Genomic DNA, 7,520 nt, shown 5'->3' with positions numbered 1-7,520 from the left:
CCCCCCCCCCCCCCCCCCCCCCCCCCCCCCCCCGTCCCCTCCAGGGACCCTCAGTTTGTTACCTACACTTAAGAGTCTTCTGTCGTTTTGGAAAAACAGTGTGGAGATTCCTCAAGAAATTAAAAATAGAGCTTCCCTATGACCCTGCCATTGCGCTACTGGGTATTTACCCCAAAGATACAGATGTAGTGAAAAGAAGGGCCATCTGTACCCCAATGTTTATAGCACCAATGGCCACGGTCGCCAAACTGTGGAAAGAACCAAGATGCCCTTCAGCAGACGAATGGATAAGGATATGGATAAGGTCCATATACACTATGGAGTATGATGCCTCCATCAGAAAGGATGAATACCCAACTTTTGTAGCAACATGGAGGGGACTGGAAGAGATTATGCTGAGTGAAATAAGTCAAGCAGAGAGAGTCAATTATCCTATGGTTTCACTTATTTGTGGAGCATAACAAATAGCATGGAGGACAAGGGGAGATGGAGAGGAGAAGGGAATTGAGGGAAATTGGAAGGGGAGGTGAACCATGAGAGACTATGGACTCTGAAAAACAATCTGAGGGTTTTGAAGGGGTGGGGGATGGGAGGTTGGGGGAACCAGGTGGTGGAGTGTTGCGGAGTGTTGCGGCTGGCGGGAGAAATCGACCAGGTTCGAGAGGGTAAGAGGATGCTGAAAAGAAATTAAGAGACAAAGAGATGGGGGCAGGAGGAGCACCAAGGAGGATGTCCAATAGTGCCAATTTTATTTAAGGCAGCAAGGCATTATATAGCTAACAGAAACAATCATAAGAAAGTATCTATTTTTAGCTGATTACTAAAGAGTTTGCAACATGCACAGAAAATCCTTCAAGCTTTCCCATTATCTATTTCCCAAGCACCAATAGCAGACATTCTAGCACCATATGTACTGACTTCAAGGCTACTCAAGACATAGTTTATGAAGCACAGCACAGTCTTACAGTGGTGTAGTCTATAGCCCGTGCAAGGACAGCAAGGACCAGCCAAGAATTTCTGACCCCAGCCAAATCATCTCTATCTGACTAGCAAACGTGTGGGAAGTCACGTGGGCGAGCGCACAACACAGAGCACAGACCCTTTCTCAGGGCTACTCGACTTTATCAACCTAAGCCTTTTGTTTGGCTATTCAGCCTTTAAAGGAGGCACAAGTCAGGGCCTGGTTTGGTTCTCGTCTCAAGCCTTATCGTGGCCTCCCACATTGGAGAGGGCACGGATTGCATGGAGCACTGGGTGTGGTGCAAAAACAATGAATACTGTTACGCTGAAAAGAAATTAAAAAAAAAAAAAAGAGTCTTCTGTGGTTTGCCTCCCTTTCTGTCTTTATCTTATTTTATTTTTCCTTACATCCCTCGTGTTTGACTATTTCGCTTCTTAATTCCACATATGAGAGAACTCATATGGCATTTATCTTTCTCTGACTGACTTATTTTGCTTAGCATGATACCTTCTGGTTCCATCCACATCATTGCAAATGACAAGATTTCATTCTTTTTGATGACTGAGTCAAACCACATCTTCTTTATCCATTCATCTGTCAATGGACATCTGGGCTCTTTCCATATTTTGGCTATTGTGGACATGGCTGCTATTTTCTTAAAGGTCCATTTAAGATGTGGCAAATCAAAGATGCTGGCCAGCATGGGTCTGACTGAAGGGTGTGTAGGTGCAGCCCTCAGACCCTTGCTACAACCTGGAGAAAACAGAGACTCCTCCATGAAGGTCAGCATATTCTCATCGGGCAGGAGTTCTGTGAGGTGCTCTGGGAGATGCAAATGGTCCTGCAGTCAGTCAATCTCAGGAGACAGTAGACGTGATAGAACTGTAATACCACTAGGATTTATGTAGGTGTGAAAATGAGCTGCAAAATAAGTTCCGGGGAAGAGAAGGGAAGAAGGAGTGGTTTCTAGTCATCAGAGATGAACTTACAGGGAAGGGGGCGCTAACATTTAGCTTTGGAAGAACATGAATGTTGTGTGCAGACAGATAAGAGTGGAGGGCATTACACCATGAGACCACATTATGGTCCAAGCCTGGAGATGTCAGTGTAAAGTTTGATTTGACAAAAACATGCAAATGTTCATTGTGACTGAAACCTGGTAACAGCGATTGCAGGAGCAAATTAGGATGACATCCCAGGAGGTTGGATTGGAGTTTGTAGTCTGGAGGGAAGTTTTTAATAAATGCCAGGTAGTGGGTTCCTGGGGGGCTCAGTCCTTAAGCTTCTGCCTTTGGCTCAGGTCATGACCTCAGAGTCCTGGGATGGAGCCTAACATCAGGCTCCATGCTCAGCAGGAAGCTCTTTCTCCCTCTCCCACTCCCAGTGCTTCTGTTGCCTCTCTGGCTGTGTCTGTCTCTGTTAAATAAATAAATAAAATCTTAAAGAAAAAAAAAAAAGAATGCCAGGTGTTAAACACTGAGTTTCCCTCTTCAGCATCTATTCCCTTCCTCACCTCTACTGCCCTTTCTAAGCAGATCCCAGTTTTGTTCAGATAATCTACTTGACCCTTACGAGATCCACTTGCAAGGGTAGGTATGTATTAGCTGAAGCCAAGCATGCTAGTCTCTCTCCTTCGTACTGCCATGACTGGCTCTTTCTGGGTCATACAAAAGAAATAAGCACGAACAATATGATACTTAATTGTCAGGCCTCAGCAAGAGGCATACACAAATCACGACTGTTCCTATGAACCCGTGGTACATCAGCCCATTTTCTTCAAGCAGACGAAAATGCTTGCAGTAATTCCACTTTCTCACTAAGCCAAATGCGGGGGTAACTTCATACATAAGCTTTCTGATTATGGGCTAGCATTAAGAGTCACGGGCTTTCTTCAGTTATTTTTAGTTATGAGTTAAACTTAATGTGGTCCCACATATCCTTTCCCTGAAGGGCCCCAAGAATCTGGGAGGGATTAGCCAGCGTCTACTTTAGGAATCAGGGTGGTGGCATCCACCTATGTGCGTTTGCTGGGATGAGTCACTGGAGAGGTTTACTAAGTCACTAAGATGACCCAGAACAGGTGCCTACAGCTGTCTTAAGAGTAAGTACTGTGGTGGCCATGAGAATGCTCCGCTCAGATCTCCAACTGCAGGGAGCGGGTATGTACTTGACAGACAGCCCCAGCTGGTGCCTCTGCATCCTGGTGCTGGGGCCATGCTGGGACTCTCCTGGCTTCTCCTGGCTGGTGATTAAGGGGACTAAGGGGAGGAAGCAGGCCCATTAGTGGGAGAGACGGGACTCTTCTGATGGGAGACTGTGGCTGAGGGACTCCCTCCCACTGGCCTTGACGAGACTTTCTGAGACCTGGCCTGCGGTGTGAGCCTTTCCTTCCCTCGCTCCCTCCTTCATGAGAGGTACAACTACCTCAGTGTCTCTTGGCCCTCTCAGCCTCCTCTGTTCCCTCTCTGTTTTCTCTCAGGGATGTTTCCCTTAATAAATCTCTTGTACATCTGATCTCATCGTGGCGTCTACTCCTTGGAGGGTCCAGGCTAACACATATAGTGTTACAGTTATATCTCCTGAAGTTCACGTGCTCAAGTGCATGTATTAAATTTGTGTTATAATGGCAGTGGAGAGGAACGTCATTCCCTTGAGAGCACTTAGAGAAGCCTCACTCACTACATTTTCATTCTTTGGTACATTTATGATAACCTTTGTTCAAATTACAACATGGTCTTTCCCCTGGGCAAGTTGCTGCCTGCCTGTTTACCTAAAGCAATGGAGCTATAGATCGCTGCCGCTCTTGACTGGTTGGCCAGCACTTAATCAGACACAAGAAGGCTTTCATATTCTCCTTTGGTATATTTTTGGAATTAACCTGGTACTCTGTTTCTTTTTGGATCAAAGGTGTATGGAACACATATGGTAGGAGTGGGTAATACTGCAAAAAAAAAAAAAAAAAAAAACAAGGAGTTTTCTTGTTTCCAAACTTGGCCCATCTCCAGGTCAGACATAAAGTTGGTTTTTTTGACTGAAGAGTTCAGTTGTCTGGGAGCCAGGGGAGCTAACTTAGTCCAAGGCTGAGTGTGGATGTTTTTCCTCTGGCTTTGAAATATCAGAGCCACTGGGTAGGCACACAACAGACCCAGTTTCTGCAATTGCACGCACACCAGTGTAGTTTAGATGTCTTCACACACAAACGCACGCATGTTGTCAGGATGTCGGAGGGGCTCGTGTTGGGAGTTGGGAGTGAGTGAAGGCCAATCTCTCAACAACAAAATTCCTACAGAGTCTCAAAGCTCCTAGTCCTGGGGGACCAGCAACATTATTTTTTATGTTTCTCTACAACGTAGACAATTATTTCCAAATGGATTATTTCAGAGTTATATAACATCAAGGTCTTCCTTCTCAAGGTTTTTCATTTTATGCTGACACTTGTGATCCAAGTGTCTTTTAATTTTGATTGAGGTTGAATTATGCAGCTTAATGAGGGAAGAGGGAAAATGGAGTAAGAAGTCAAGGATATCTGAGGCTGTTTCTCATGACTCCCTGCACATTTGTCCTAATGGACAGCCATATGTAAGTCTGAGACCTCCATTGTTGTGCAAATTTAGTCAGTTGTTTCCACATCAATTTTCTCCATATGAATGTGGTTCCAGATTCCACTTGTTACTGGATCCATCAGGCCATCAAGAGGGGCCAGAACTTAGAGGAACCTCTTCATTCAATACCTTTGGTGGAGGGCACAGCAACCGCTGAGATGAGCCCCTCTTACTCCTAAATTCCACAGGGAAAATCTCCTGTAAAGTGCAGGCTCCATGCCCAGCACAGAGACCATCACGGGGTTCAATCTCATGACCCTTAGATCATGACCTGATTCAAATGCTTGATCAGCGGGCCACCCAAGAGCCTCTATTTTTTTCATTTTAATGTTCAAAGTGGAAATAAGCACTCTGAGGGCAGATATCTTATTACGTTTATTGTGTATTTCCAGACTCTATAATCGGAACTAGCATTGTAGTAGGTGCTCAATAAATGTTGATTGAATGAATTTATAGGTGACCCAATGACCTGATTGGAAAAGGATGTCCAACGTGTGACATATATCTTACGGATTTTATAAAAATTTTATGATGATTTTATGAATGTTTAGGTAACTTTTCCATGATCATTTCTTAAAAGAGGGCAGATAAAACATAAGGGATTTTAATTTAACTTGGAAAAGTATTTTCCTAGTGGCTTCAGCTAGTTTTTAGTGTTAAAAAATATTTAAAATTCAGTGAGGCCACAGATCTTTATTACCTTACTCCCTGTCTCACAGAGACTGTAAATGCAAAATGGTGGAGAAAATGGTTCCTGATACCCCTTTTATCAAAGAATTATGTATCTAATGTACAGGCATCTTTAGTTTCTGTTTTAAATTCCAGTTGTTTTTTTTCCCCCTTGTATGGCTCAATTAGCAAGTGCATTTAAACAGACTGTGAAGGCATATTGTTGTTGCGTTATTCCTGCTAGGTAAAAGCAAACTGTTGCCCTCGTGCCTACTTTCTGTTCCTCCTGGGAAGGGCTCAGGGAATCTACTTGTCCCACGGGGGGATGTTTCAGACAGTAAGTAAGTGACCCATCAGTATTGACTTGTGGTCCCATCTTAATCTTGAATTACAACCAAGGCTTCCATCTGGTCTAGGGGAGCATTAGGGAGTCATCCTTTTCAGGGATCACTCTTGGGTACCTTGTGAGATTAATTTTTTCCCTAATTTATCCCTGTGTTCAGTCAAGAGGAATGCATATTTTATATCATGTAGGAGGAACAGGGGCTCTTCATCCATTCTTTTGGGGTGAGAAAGAAAACAGAAGCAGCTGTGGACATGCAAGAGCTTGTCTGACACACTCACAGCGGGGCACTGTTATTCAATCCCTTGTGCATTAACAATTTCATAGAACATCCACCTCAAACAAGAGCACTCTTGAGACCATGATGAAGCAAGACAAGAGCAAAATCCCTGGACAACCGCACAAGACCAAATCCCTCTTTCTTGTCCGAAATGAGGACCTGCTACTTTTTTCAGGAAGCAATTATACTTTATGGACACTTCAGTTAGCCCCACCAACAGATGAGATTTACTGAGATGATCATAGAATTGCTCTTGCTTCCTTAGACTCTCCCCAAAATTATCCACCCAAAGCCCCAATTCTCTAGTAGTTTCTTTTAACACCCTTTTACTGAGATGCCCAGTTCCTGCTGTGTTTAACCCTCACTGCAATCTAACCTGTTGAACTATAGCTGTGTTGCTGGTGGGCTCTGGCTGGAGGGCAGGAATTCCATCATCTGTTATACCTGAGGACATTCTCTCCTCCCCATCCCATTAGACGCTCTTCTTTATCCAGTACCAGAGATCCACCAGGTGTTTTCCGATGGTCGCTCCAACAGTACTGACACGACTCAGCTGTTTGCCTTTTTATAGTTTCATTTCAGTTTCCTATGAGGATTGAGATTTAAGTCTGCTCTGCCTTTTTGATTGTTTGCTACCAGTGGTCAAACTCAAACAGTGTCACAGGTTCTTGTGAATGAATGTCCAAAGCCTTGGTTGAGGCTTAGTATTGTTTCCTTGGTACCAGTTTGGTTTCAAGGCTGCTCTGACAGTGAGAACAAAAGGAGAAACTCGATGTTAAAAAACAAAGCAAAAAGTTAGCGTTGCCTCTGTCTCCATATCTTGATGGAGGCTAAGGGAAGAGTTTATGAACTCTTTCAGGTACTTGGCCCCTACTTAAAACCCAGACACTTTGTAGATAACAGGACGAGGCATTGGTATAGCCCGTTACATGTACTTGGCCCTGGATTACAAGTTGTGTTGAGCAAGGGAGGGATGTCTTCTTTGCGGTCTCTTCTGGACTGCGTGATTTCATTGTTTTTATGTTGTACCTTTGATCATTTTGCCCTCCTGGCTCCCACCTTTACTGTCTGCCTCCCACCTGTATTATTTCAGATCTCACATTATACTAAATAATTTTGGCACTCTGTGAAAGTGAATTTTATGTTAAAATTTAGACCGTTCATGCAAAGAAATTTTTGGTACTTACGTGTATTTCTTAATTATGTATGTTTGAATTCTTTTATAGTTCAGATGAATAGAAGTAACATTTAATAGCCGTCATGTACACATATTTGTATTACCATAATCCTTGGCTCCTGGTACTGTCATCATTGGTCAATGCATGGTTTATTTTTAATTTATTTCTTTTTAATTTACTCATTCATTTAATCTATTTTTCCTAACAATCTGAATACCTATAAAACTAGGTATTATTAAATCATTAATTAAATAAATGATTAAATTATTAAAAATAATTTCTTCTTAATTTACTCATTCATTTTTTCTATTTTTCCTAATATACTGAATACCTACAAAACTAACCACCAACATGACAATAGAACATTGACAAGAACTTACTCTACACAACCATTTGTCACAAAGAAATGCATCTATAGTGTTCAAGTCTACAAGAATCCAAATGCAGAAATAGAATTTCTATAGCTCTTTTGAATTAGATGTGTAGT

This window comes from Lontra canadensis, unplaced genomic scaffold, assembly GCF_010015895.1.
Source record: "Lontra canadensis isolate GAN:19392208 unplaced genomic scaffold, GSC_riverotter_1.0 scaffold2, whole genome shotgun sequence".
NCBI classification, from domain to species: Eukaryota; Metazoa; Chordata; class Mammalia; order Carnivora; family Mustelidae; genus Lontra; species Lontra canadensis.
This window is presented reverse-complemented; position numbering follows the sequence as displayed.